The sequence below is a fragment of the Aotus nancymaae genome, unplaced genomic scaffold (assembly GCF_030222135.1).
Source record: "Aotus nancymaae isolate 86718 unplaced genomic scaffold, 86718_ANA_hifiasm-v0.15.2.pri h1tg000010l, whole genome shotgun sequence".
In the NCBI taxonomy this organism is placed as follows: domain Eukaryota; kingdom Metazoa; phylum Chordata; class Mammalia; order Primates; family Aotidae; genus Aotus; species Aotus nancymaae.
This window is the reverse complement of record NW_026988421.1, coordinates 61,991,574-62,003,897: the sequence shown is the minus strand read 5'-3', so window position 1 is coordinate 62,003,897 and position 12,324 is coordinate 61,991,574. Positions and strand designations below refer to the sequence as shown.

Below are 12,324 nucleotides of genomic sequence, written 5' to 3'. Positions count from 1 at the left end.
CAGCATTTGGTTTGTCTTTTTTTTTTTTTTTTTTTTGAGACAGGGTCTCACTGTCAACAGGCTGGAATGCAATGGCACGATCTTGGCTCACTGCAACCTCCACCTCCCAGGCTCAAGCAATCCTCCTGCCTCAGTTTCCCAAGTAGCTGGCACTACAGGTGTGCGCCATAATGCCCAGCAAAATTTTGTAGAGATGGGGTTTCACCATGTTACCTAGGCTGATCTTGAACTCCTGGGCACAAGTGACCTGTCTGCCTCAGCCTTCCAAAGTGCTGCTGGAATTACAAGCATGAGCTGCCCTGCCGGGCCTACTATATTTTATTTTAGCCATTCTGTTGGGTGTGTAGTAATATGTCATTGTAGTTTTAATTTGCAATTCTCTAATAGCTAATAATGTTAAACATCTTTTCATGTGTTTATTTGCCATCTGTATATCCTGTTTGGTGAAATGTCTGTTCATGTCATACTCATTTTAAAAATTGCATAGTTACATTTTTAACTGTTATGTTTTGGAGTCCTGCAGAGCTCAGATATGTGGCTTGCAAATACTTTTTCTCAGTCTGTAACTTGTTCTTTTATTTTTCACATGCTCTTTCATAGAGCAAAATCTTTTAATTTTTAAAAAGACCAACTTAACTACATTTTCCTCTTATGGATCATGCTTTTGATATCAAGTTAGAACTCTGCCTACCCCTAGATCACAAAGATTTTCTCCTGTGTTTTTCTCTAAAAATTTTATAGCTTAAAGTTTTACATTTAAGCCTATGACTCATTTTGAGGTTTTTTTTTTTTTTTTTTTTTTTGAGATGGAGTTTACCTCTTGTTGCCCAGGCTGGAGTGCAATGGCACAATCTTGGCTCACCACAACCTCTGTCTTTTGGGTTCAAGTGATTCTCCTTCCTCAGCCTCCCAAGTGGCTGGGATTACCATGTTGTTCAGGCTGGTCTCAAATTCCCAACCTCAGGTGATCCACCCGCCTTGGCCTCCCAAAGTGTGGGATTACAGGCGTGAGCCACCACACCCGGCCAAGTTTATTTTTATATAAGGTTTATGGTTTAAGTCCAGGTTCATCTTTTCCTGTGGAAGTCCAGTTGCTCCAATGCCATTTTTTTGAAAGCTTATTCTTCCATTGAATTGGTTCGCATGATGCTTGTCAAATATCTGTTGAGCATATTTGTGTGGACCTATTTCTGGGTCCTCTGTCTCATTCCATTGATCTGTATGTCTGACCCTTTGCCGATACCTGCTGTCTTGATGACTATAGTTACATGGTAAGCCTTAAAATCAAATAGATTCTTCCCACTTTATTCTTTTTTGCCAAGATTGTTTAACTAGGGCCTGTACCTCTTCATATATATTTTAGAATAAGTTTTGGCTATGTCTGTTGTCTATGCCTGCAAAAAAATCTTACAGGGATTTTAGTATGCATTGCATTAAATCTATAGATCAATTTTAGTCATGTGTTTAGACATCTCCTAATGTGTTTCTGTTACTAATTTCTAGTTTGGCTCCATTATGGTCAGAGAACACACTATCATTTTGATTCTTTTATTTAGGTTGTTTGATGGTCTGTCCAGGATACTCATGGGTGCATGTGTTTTGTAATTGTTGGGTAGCGTGTTCTGTCAGTGAGATACTGTTAGTTTATGTGTTGTTCAGATCTTCTATACCCTTGCTGATTTTCTCTCTAGTAGTTCTATCCGTTACTGAAATGGTGGTGTTGAAGTCCCCAATTTTAACTGTAAAGGTGTTTGAACTTTTAGCTCTATCAGTTTTTGTTTAATGTATTTTGAGGCTCTGTTGTTTGGTTAGTACATTTTGGGATCCTATATCTTCTGGTGGATTGAACTTTCTGTCATTACGTAATGCCCCACTTTGTCACTAGTAATTTTCTTTGCTCTGGAGTCTACTTTATCAGATATTAATATAGCTACTCCTGCTTTTTGAAAAAAATAGCTAATGTTGGCATGGTATATTTTTTCTTTCCTTTTACTTTCAACTTATTTATATTGAATTTGAAGTAGGTTTCTTGTAAGCAGCATAAAAGCTGTCTTTTTTTGTTTTTAAATCCGCACTGACTCCTTTGCCCCAGAAGTACTCACAGCGGGGGAGGCTTCTGGGCCCTTTCCTGAGCAGTGGTTCCTTTCAGTCCAACATCTTAGCAAAGCTGCAGTGGTTGCTGCTGATCTCTAAGCTTTGCAATGCCTCCCAAGGACGACAAGAAGAAGAAAGATGCCAGAAAGTCAACCAAGAAAGACAAAGACCCAGTGAACAGATCTGGGGGCAAGGCTAAAAGTAGTTCAAAGGCAAAGTTTGGGACAAGCTCAATGACCTAGTTTTGTTTGACAAAGCTATCTATGACAACCTATAAGGAAGATCCCAACTATAAGCTTATGACCCCAACTGTGGTCTCTGAGAGACTGAAGATTCAAGCTTCCTTGGCCAGGGGCTTTTTAGTAAAGGACTTATCAAACTGGTTTCAAAGTACAGAGCTCAAGAGTTTACACCAGAAATACCAAGGGTAGAGATGCTCCAGCTGCTGGTGAAGATGCATGGGCAGGTCCAATCACCTGTATGTTTGGAAATATGAAACTTTACTAAATCAAAAAGAAAAGGAAAATCCATGCTGCCAATCTGTCTTTGGATTGGTATATTGGCATCATTTACATTTTAGGTAATGATGGATATGTTAGCACTTTATCCTGTGAGATTTGCCTATCATCTTGGATCTGTAGGTTTGTGTCTTTTGCCAGATTTGGGGGCTTTTTAGCCACTTCTTCAAATACTTTTTTTTTTTTTTTTTTTTTTTTTTGAGAGAGTCTCATTCTGTTGTCCAAGCTGGAGTGCAATGGTGCTATCTCGGCTCACTGCAGCTTGGTCCTTCAGGCTCAAGCGATACTCCCACCTCAGTCTCCCAAGTAGCTGAAATTACAGACATGTGCCAACACGTCTAGCTCATTTTTGTATCTTTAGTAGAAACGGGGTTTCACCATGTTGGCCAGGCTGGTTTCCAACTCCTGACCTCAGGCCATCCGCCTGACTAGGCCTCCCAAAGTGCTGGGATTATAGGCATGAGCCACTGGGCCTGGCTTCAAATACTCTTTTTGTCCTACTTTCTCCTCTGTTTCTGCGACTCTGATATGAATGTTAGATCTTTTGTTATTGTCCCTTGGGTCAGGAGCTTCTGTTCTTTTTCTTTTTCGCCTGGCTGAGTTCTATTGTTCTGTCTTTATGTTCATTGATTCTATCCTCTGTCACCTCTACTATTGAGCCCATGCAGTGAGTGCTTAAAATTTCCATTATATTTTTCAGTTATCTGATTTTCTTTTATTTATTTATTTATTTATTACTTTCTATAACCAATTGTCTATTAAGTTCTGTGGTTTTCATTTGAATCCTTTTTATAATTTCCATTTCTGAGGATTTTGTTTCTTAATTTGTTTCTACCGTATTTCTAATTGACAGTCAGTGCACTTTTAAGACAGTTGCTTTAAAATCCGTATCAGGATTCACCTCAGTGTTGGCATCTGTTGATTGCCATTTCTCATATGAATTGTGATTTTCTTGGTTCTTAGTATGATGGGTGGTTTTCAGTGATATTGGAGGCATTTTATTGATTAGGTTGAGAGACCATAGGTCCTATTTAAACCTTTTGCTTTAGCAGCCAGCACCTGTTTAGCTTTCGCACCTAGGATGGTCTACAGTTGTGGTCTGTGGTTCCAGTGGTGATTTAGTTTTCAGCAGCTTTGCAGTGTTATCTTGGTCTGCTTGGTTTATCCAGTGCTGCTGGGGCTCCTGTTGGTTCCTGCTGGTGCTCCCTGAGGGGGCTCATTGTTGTCTCTTAGTGATGGAAGGCGGCATCCCTCAACTGGTTCCCCACCCCTGCTGCCCTAGTGTCTGAGTGGGGGAGAGAGTCTTGGTCCACAGGAATGAAGAAGCTTCCTGAAGCTTTAGGCCACTTGCTGTAGCTTGGTCTTTCCTTCAGGCTCAGCCTGCCCACCTACCTGCCTCAGTAGCTCTTGATGGAAAAGGTGTCTCAGGGCTTGCAGGGAGAAGGGTCCCTCCCCGGATGCCTGTTTTTGGCCGAGCTCCCAGTTGATCTCCCTTTCCAGTGGTGTCCACTTCACCAGAACGAACCTCATTTGATCCAGGGGAGGAATGAGCCTTCTGTTGCTAGGTTGAGGGTCAGGAAGCTGGGTGACAGGACGCATGTGCCTTGCTGCGTGCTGTGCCTCTGGTCCTAGGGTCCCAAACCAGTTTGCCCTCTTATTACCTTTCAGAGTTCTTTGGTTGTCTCTCTTGCCATTTCCAGGGTTTACAGTGTGCTTAGCATGGAGAAGCAGGGAAAAAGAGATCCATGCACCTTGTCACCAATATTAATTTTTATTTTTTGAGACTTACTCTGTTACCTGGGTTGGAGTACAATGGCATGATTGCAGCTCACTGTAGCCTCAACCTCCTCAGCTCAAGCAGTTCTCCTGCTTCAGCCTCCTGAGAAGCTGAGACTACAGACACATGCCACCACCCTTAGCTATTTTGGATAGAAATGGGGTTTTACCATGTGGCCCAGACTGGTCTTGAATCCCTGGGTTTAAGCAATCTGCCTACCTAAGCCTCCCAAAGTTCTGGGTCTACAGGTGTGAGCCACCACACCAAGCCCATATTCAGATTTTCTTTTTTTTTGAGATAGAGTGTCATTCTGCCACCCAGGCTGGACTGCAGTGGTGCAATCTTGGCTCACTGCAAACTCCACCTCCCAGGTTTAAGCAATTCTCCTGCTTCAACCTCCTGAGTAGCTGGGATTACAGGTGCCTGCCAACACACCCGGTTAATTTTTGTATTTTTAGGACAGATGGGGTTTCACCATATTGGCCTGGCTGGTCTCAAACTCCTGACATCAAGTGATCTGCCAGCCTCCGCTTCCCAAAGTGGTGGGATTACAGCCATGAGCCACCACGTCCAGCCTGGATTTTAATAATATTTTTCTTATTCCTTTTGTAAGTGCTTCTATTTTTAAATGATGTCTCGATCATTGTAATATGTGATTTCTAAAATGATTTATTTTTGTGGGGGTAGAAATCAGTTTTCTAATGATGATTATACAATGTGAGAAACTTCACACATTGTCCCACTAGATAGGAATTACTCACCCATATGAAAAGGAAAGAGGATGGAATAGTGCAGGAGGAAACATTAGCAATAGTTCTGTGCAAGATCCCCTGTAGAAAGCTGTCGCTCCTCTGTGAAAGCAAGGCAATGTATAATATTCGTGTATTTGTTTGCTAGTGCTGCCATAAAAAGTGGCAAATAATGCATTAAACAACAGAAACTTATTGTCTCATAGTTCTGAAGGCTAGAAGTCAGAGACCAAGGTGCTGACAGGCCATGTTCCCTCTGAAGGGACTGGGGAAGGGTCTGTTTCAGGCCTCTCCTGCCTTCTGGTGGTTGCTGGATTGCGGCAGCAGAACTCCAGTCTTCACGTAGCCTTTCTCTGTGTGCCTGTCTGTGTTTAAATTTCCCTTTTTTATAAGGACATCAGACATATTGCATTAGGGGTCCATCCTACTCCAGCGTGACCTTATCTTTTGTTCTGTTTTTGAGACAGTGTTGCTCTGAGGCCCAGGCTGGAGTGCAGTGGTGTGATCTTGGCTCACTGCAACCTCTGCCTCCTGGATTCAAGTGATTTTCCTGCCTCAGCCTCCTGACTAGCTGGGATTACAGGCGCCCGCCACCATGCCCTGCTAATTTTTGAATTTTAAGTAGAGATGGGGTTTCACCATGTTGGCCAGGCTGGTCTTGAACTCCCAGGCTCAAGTAATCCACCCACCTCGACCTCCCAAAGTGCTGGGATTACACGCGTGAGCCACTGCACCCGGCCCCCCATGACCTTATCTTAACTAATTACATCTGCAATGACCATTTCCAAACAAGGGTCACATTCATATTTCTAAGTGCTTCTATTTTTAAATGATGCCGCAGTCATTATATTTTTTATTCTCTTTTTCTTTTTCTGAGACAGAGTCTCGCTCTGTCTCCCAGGCTGGAGTGCAGTGGTATGATCTCAGCTCACTGCAACCTCTACCTCCTGGGTTCAAGCAATTCTTCTTGCCTCAGCCTCCTGAGTAGCCAGGACTACAGGTGTGTGCCACCACGCCCAGCTAGTTTTTGTATTTTTAGTAAAGATGGGGCTTTCACCATGTTAGCCAGGCTGGTCTCGAACTCCTGACCTCGTGATCTGCCTGCCTCTGCCTCCCAAAGTGCTGGGATTACAGACATGAGCCACTGTGCCGGCCGCCTCAGTCATTATAATGTGTAATTTCTAAAGTGATTTATTTTTGTTGGGGTAAGAAATTCATTTTCCAAACCAAACATTCTACGTTCTCACTTATAAGTGAGAGTTAAGCTATGAGGATGCAAAAGCTTGAGAATGACACAATAGACTGGGGACTCAAGGGGTAAAGGGTGGGAGAGGGGCGAGGGATAAAAGACCACAAATTGAGTGCAGTGTATACTACCCAAATCACCGCTTAAGAACTTACTCATGTAACCAAACACTACCCGTTCCCCAATAATCTATGGAAATAAAAAAAAATTTTTTTAAAGAATTTCATAATACAATTGCAAGTATTAACAGCAAAATAGACCAAGCTGAGGGAAGAATCTCAGAGCCTAAAGACCGGTTCTCCAAATTAACTCAGTCAGACAAAAATAAAGAAAAAAATGAATGAACAAAACCTCTGAGAAATACGGGATTTTGTAAAGAGATCAAATCTATGACTCATTGGCATCCCTGAAAGAGAGGGTGAGAAAAGAAGCAACTTGGAAAACATTGGAGGATATGGTTTACAAAACTTTCCCCAACCCCCAAGAGAAGCCAACATTCAAACTCAGGAAATGTAAAGAATCCTTGTGAGATACTACGCAAGACGACCATCCCCAAAACACATAGTCCTCAGATTCTCCAAATCCTCAGAATCTCCAGGGTCGACATGAAAGAAAAAATACTAAAGGCAGCTAGAAAGAAGGGGCAAGTCGCCTACAAAGGGAACCTCATCAGGCTAACGGTGAACTTTCCAGCAGAAGCCCTACAAGGCAGAAAAGATTGGGGGCCTACATTCAGCATCCTTATAGAAAAGAATTCGGCTGGGTGTGGTGGCTCACGCCTGTAATCTCAGCACTTTGGGAGTCTGAGGTGGGGGATCACGAGGTCAGGAGTTTGAGACCAGCCTGATCAACATGGTGAAACCCTGTCTCTACTAAAAATACAAAAATTAGCTGGGTGTAGTGGTTCACACCTGTAATCCCAGCTACCTAGGAGGCTGAAGCAGGAGAATTGCTTGAATCTGGGAGGCACAGGTTGTAGTGAGCCGAGATCGAGCCACTGCACTCCAGCCTGGGCAACAGAGCAAGACTCCGTCTCCAAAATAAAAAATAAAAAATAAAAGAAAAGAAATTCATTTTCTGAAACAGAGTCACAGGCTGGGCACAGTGGCTCACGCCTGTAATCCCAGCACTTTGGGAGGCTGAGGCAGGTGGATCACCTGAGGTCAGGAGTTTAAGACCAACCTGGCCAACATAGTGAAACCCTGTTTATACTAAAAATACGAAAAAATTAGCTGGACGTGGTGGCAGGCACTTGTAATCTCAGCTACTCAGGAGGCTGAGGCAAAAGAATCGCTTGAACCTGGGAGGTGGAGGTTGCAGTGAGCCGAGATTGCACCACTACATTCCAGCCTGGACGACAACAGCAAGACTCAGTCTCAGAAAAAGAGAGTTCACAAACACCTCACATTCTGAGGTGCTAGGGATTAAGACTTCAACATGAATTTTTGTGGGATGCAACAACACATAACTCTCAAAGAGAAGCTTTGGGTGTTTGGAAAGTTCTTTATTTCATCATTGACGCTAGTAAAAAGTTATCTGGGTACTAGAGTCAAAATATATTTTAACTCCTGGCACAGCCCTCTTAGAAACACTTCTTGAGATGTGAGTTTTCCAGGCACTGTTTTAGACACTGGGGATATAGTGTTGAGCAAGACAGACAAGGTCACCCTGACGGTAGGGTGGGCTTGGTTATGCTCAGCAATCCCCCCAAATCTCAACAGCTTAAGGAAGCAAAAGTTGATTCCTCAGTCACATGAAGTCGGCTCTGCTGTGGGTACCTGTTCCCCTGTGATAGCTTAGCATCGCACCTCTGCGGTAACATGTGCTTTCTCATGTTGATCAGCCTCTCGGAGGAAGAAAGTGGTGGAGTCTTGCACTGGTAATTAGGTGCTTCTGCCCAGAAGTGATGTACATCACAGACTTTTCACTGGCTAGAGCAAGCTGAATGACCACGCCTGACCTCAAGGTGGTAGGGAAGTGCGGTCTTACCATGGACCAAAGGAAATGGTGAGAGTGCCAGGTCTTTTGACACATTATCTCAGTTAACACAGAGAGAAATAAGCTATTTATTTATTTATCAGCTATACAGTGTTTTGCTCTGATGCCCAGGCTGGAGTTCTGTGGTGTAATCATAGCTCATTGCAGCCTCGAGCTCCTGGGCCCAAGCAATCCTCCCACCTCAGCCTCCCAAATAGGTGGGACTACAGGCATGCACCACCATGCCTGGCTAAATTTTAAATTTTTTTGTAGGGATGGGGTCTTACTATATTACCCAGGCTGATCTCAAACCTCAAACTCCCGGGCTCAAGTAATCCTCCCACCCACCTCAGCCGCCCAAAGTGCTGGGTTTACAGGCATGAGCTACCATATCCAGCCTCTTTTAAGTTTATAATTTTTTTTGTAATAAGAAAAAGATGCAGAGAACCTAAGTAATTTAGCCAAAATCACTTAAATGTATCCTAAGTCAGTAAGTGGCTGAAGCAGGACTTAGACCCAGGTCATCTGACCTTGAGACCAGGGATTTTCCTACCAGCTTTATGTTATTTGTCTACCTTCACAATTGTTATTAGTGGGTATTTAACATGTCTGGCCTTTAGTTTTCCCAACTGCATCACAGGGTTGTCAGGAACATATGTGAAGGAGCTTGCCCACTCTCCATGTCATGGTGGGTGTCCAGTGAAGGCCGGTTGTTTGTAGTTGTGATCTCATGGCAATTTGCACAGCATTCTTGTTAACGCAAAAGTAAATTCCTTTCTGCCTTGAGACTCCCAGGAAGCAGTAGGAGCAGCTTTTTCTAAATGTAAAGAACTTTATGTGCAAAAGCACAAGTTAGGCCCTGGTAGAGTAAATATGCTTATCAGATTGAACATAATTGCCATCAGAGCTGCAGCATATGCAGGCCTGACTCTTAGTGTGATCGATGCATTTTCTTCCCCCAGGTGAGTAAACCCGATGCATTGGCCTGGTTATGTAAGGGGTCTGAATGAGAACCCAAATCACTCACCACTGTGCCCAGGCCTGCACGTGCTGCAGCTCTGATGGCAATTATGTTCAATCTGATAAGCATATTTGCTCTACCAGGGCCTAACTTGTGCTTTTGCACATAAAGTTCTTTACATTTAGAAAAAGCTCCTCCTACTGCTTCCTGGGAGTCTCAAGGCAGAAAGGAATTTACTTTTGTGTTAACAAGAATGCTGTGCAAATTGCCATGGTGGAAAAGTTTTTGTGAGTTATAAATCTGAATCAATTGCTATTTAGTTCATTGCTACCTCTGTTGATCTTTGAGGTCTTTCCCTAATTGTTACAAAACCTTTACATTAACAAGAATAAGGTTAAACTTACCGGGAATAAGGTTAAACAATGAGAATCACAAGGTTATGTGGCAATCTGAACCTAAAAAGAAGCCCGAGAGCAATTTGGTAATATCTGTGAAAAATTCAAATTCATACTTAACCTTTGACTCAGCAATTCTAAGAATTCATTCTGCAGAACAGTCAACCAAACACATAGTATACGGCAGCTTTGTTTGTAACAGCAAAGTCTGGAAAAGTAGCTAAATGCCCCATATAGGAATGGCTGAATCTGTTACCCATACCCACAGCAGTTAAAGAGTGAGGCCACTGCATAGACTGATGTGGAAAAGATGTTCAAAATATATAAGTGAGGAGAGAAAACAGCAGTGCTCTATAGTGGTAAACTATGACCTGCGGGCCAAATCCAGCCTGCTGCCTTTTTGTAAATAAAATGTTATTAGAACACAGCCAACATCTTTTCATTTATAAATTGTCTGTGGCTGCCTTCCGTCTACAATGGAATGTTCAGTAGTTGGGACAGAGACCACATGGCCCCCAAAACCAAAAATATTTATTATTTGTCTGTTTACAGAAAACAGTTTCCGATCCTTCCTCTATCCTACAATCCTTGTGTTTTTTGCAAAGGGAGCATATGGAGAAAAGACATATATCAATAGATATGCTTCTACGAGCATAGACAATTTCTGGAGGAGGAAATCCAAAACCACAGTTAACACCGAGCACCTCTGGGGAGTGGGACTGTGGAGTAAGCAAGGAAGAGATGGGCTCAGAGAGTTTCCTTCTACTTTAAAAGCTTCTGTACTCTTTGAATTATTTTTTCTAAAAACATTATGTTGCCCAGGCTGGTCTCAAAATCCTGGCTTCAAGCAATCCTCTCACCTCTTAGCCTCCTAAAGTGCTGGGATTACAGATGTGCGCCCCCATGTCTACCCTAAAACTGCAAATTCTTTCACTGCTTCCTGGAAGCAAATAACTATTTGCTTCTTTTATTTCTTCCTTGGGGCAAATAGTTGTGTACCAATATATCACCATAATTCAGTATTCATGAAGGAAAACAAGCACATTACTGGAGTTTGTTGAGAACTCAAATTCAGTATTCTACTAAATCAAGCTAGCTGTTACATGATAACTGGCAATTTTATAAAGCTTCTTCATTTAGTATTTTTTTTTAAATTTTCCTTTTTTGCATGGAGGTAGTTGGAATTTCTGCAGTTTGAGGAATGACGGTTTTATTATTGTTGCATCCTCAGTGCTTCTTGAGTTGGCTGGAGACCTCAACTAATGTTTTTTTAATTAGGAATCATGATGAACTTAGTGTCATTATTATCAACATAGTGTATTGTAGGTGTTAGGTTCACCTGGTAATGTGAACAGATGTGTCTTTGCATCAACTGTATTTTTGACCTGTAATGTTCCTGATGACTAGATTTTTTTCAACCATCTTAACCATTTTGAAGTGTCCAATGACTAGTACTTTTAATATATGTTTGCATCCTGGTACAAATATGAATCATCCATAACCCTAGCACCAAGAGAGATCATAGTCCTCTCCCCCAACTCTGCCTGTACGTGGAATTCCATTACTATTACGGGTTCTTTTTCTTCTGGACAACAGGGAGATGTAGCATAAGTTATCCTCTATCATCTTTGTCCTGCTTTAAGAAGATCAGCTGGGCCGGGCACGGTAGGTCACGCCTGTAATCCCAGCACTTTGAGAGGCTGAGGCAGGTAGATCACGAGGTCAGGAGTTTGAGACCAGCCTGGCCAACATAGTGAAAACCTGTCTCTACTAAAAATACAAAAATTAGCTGGGCGTGGTGGCAGGCACCTGTACTCCCAGCTACTCAGGAGGCTGAGGCAGGAGAATTGCTTGAACTTGGGAGGCAGAGCTTGCAGTGAGCTGTGAGCTGAGGTTATGCCACTGCACTCCAGCCTGGGTGACACAGTAAGACTCCATCTCAAAAAAAAAAAAAAAAAAAAGAAGGAAGAAGAAGAAGACAACTAGCTGGAGTTACCTGGTGTGCTTGGGCAGGAGGATTTCTGCAGTCCAGTTTACCCAGGAGTAAGGGCTGATTGCTTCCCACGATGCAGGACTTTTAGTTTTAACATAACTCGAGGCTGGGTTCGGTGGCTCACATCTGTAATCCCAGAACTTTGGGAGGCTGAGGCAGGAGGATCACTTGAGCTCCGGCCTCCAGCTTGGGTAACATAGCGAGACCCCATCTCTAGAAAAAATTAAACAATTAGCCAGGCATGGTGGCATGTGCCTGTGGTCCCAGCTACTCAGGAGGCTGAGGCAGGAGAATTGCTTGCACCTAGGATGTTGAGGCTGCAGTGAGCCATGATTGCACCACTGCACTCCAGCCTGGGCAATAGAGCGAAACTGTCTCAAAAACAAAGATGAAAACAAAAAACCTGAAAAATTATGTGTGCAACAATGCCTGTTTCACCCATTTTACAGTGGGTACACTGTGGTCTAGGGCATTTATCAATTTGCTCAAGCCTTTTGGTAAGCAGAGTTTGCAGCTTTTCTGAGAATCTGCTTGCATGCTCCCACCTTCCCCAGCCTCCCAAGCCATCCTGTGGTTCAGACACCCCCACCTGGTGCAGCCAGGCTCTCAACAAA

The 12,324-nt window shown here is 42.9% G+C and overlaps 1 pseudogene; it reads left to right on the top strand.

The window, feature by feature from the left end:
- The first annotated feature begins 2,194 nt into the window (after positions 1-2,194).
- Positions 2,195-2,601, top strand: LOC135273905 (small ribosomal subunit protein eS25-like; annotated as a pseudogene).
- The last annotated feature ends 9,723 nt before the right edge of the window (positions 2,602-12,324 follow it).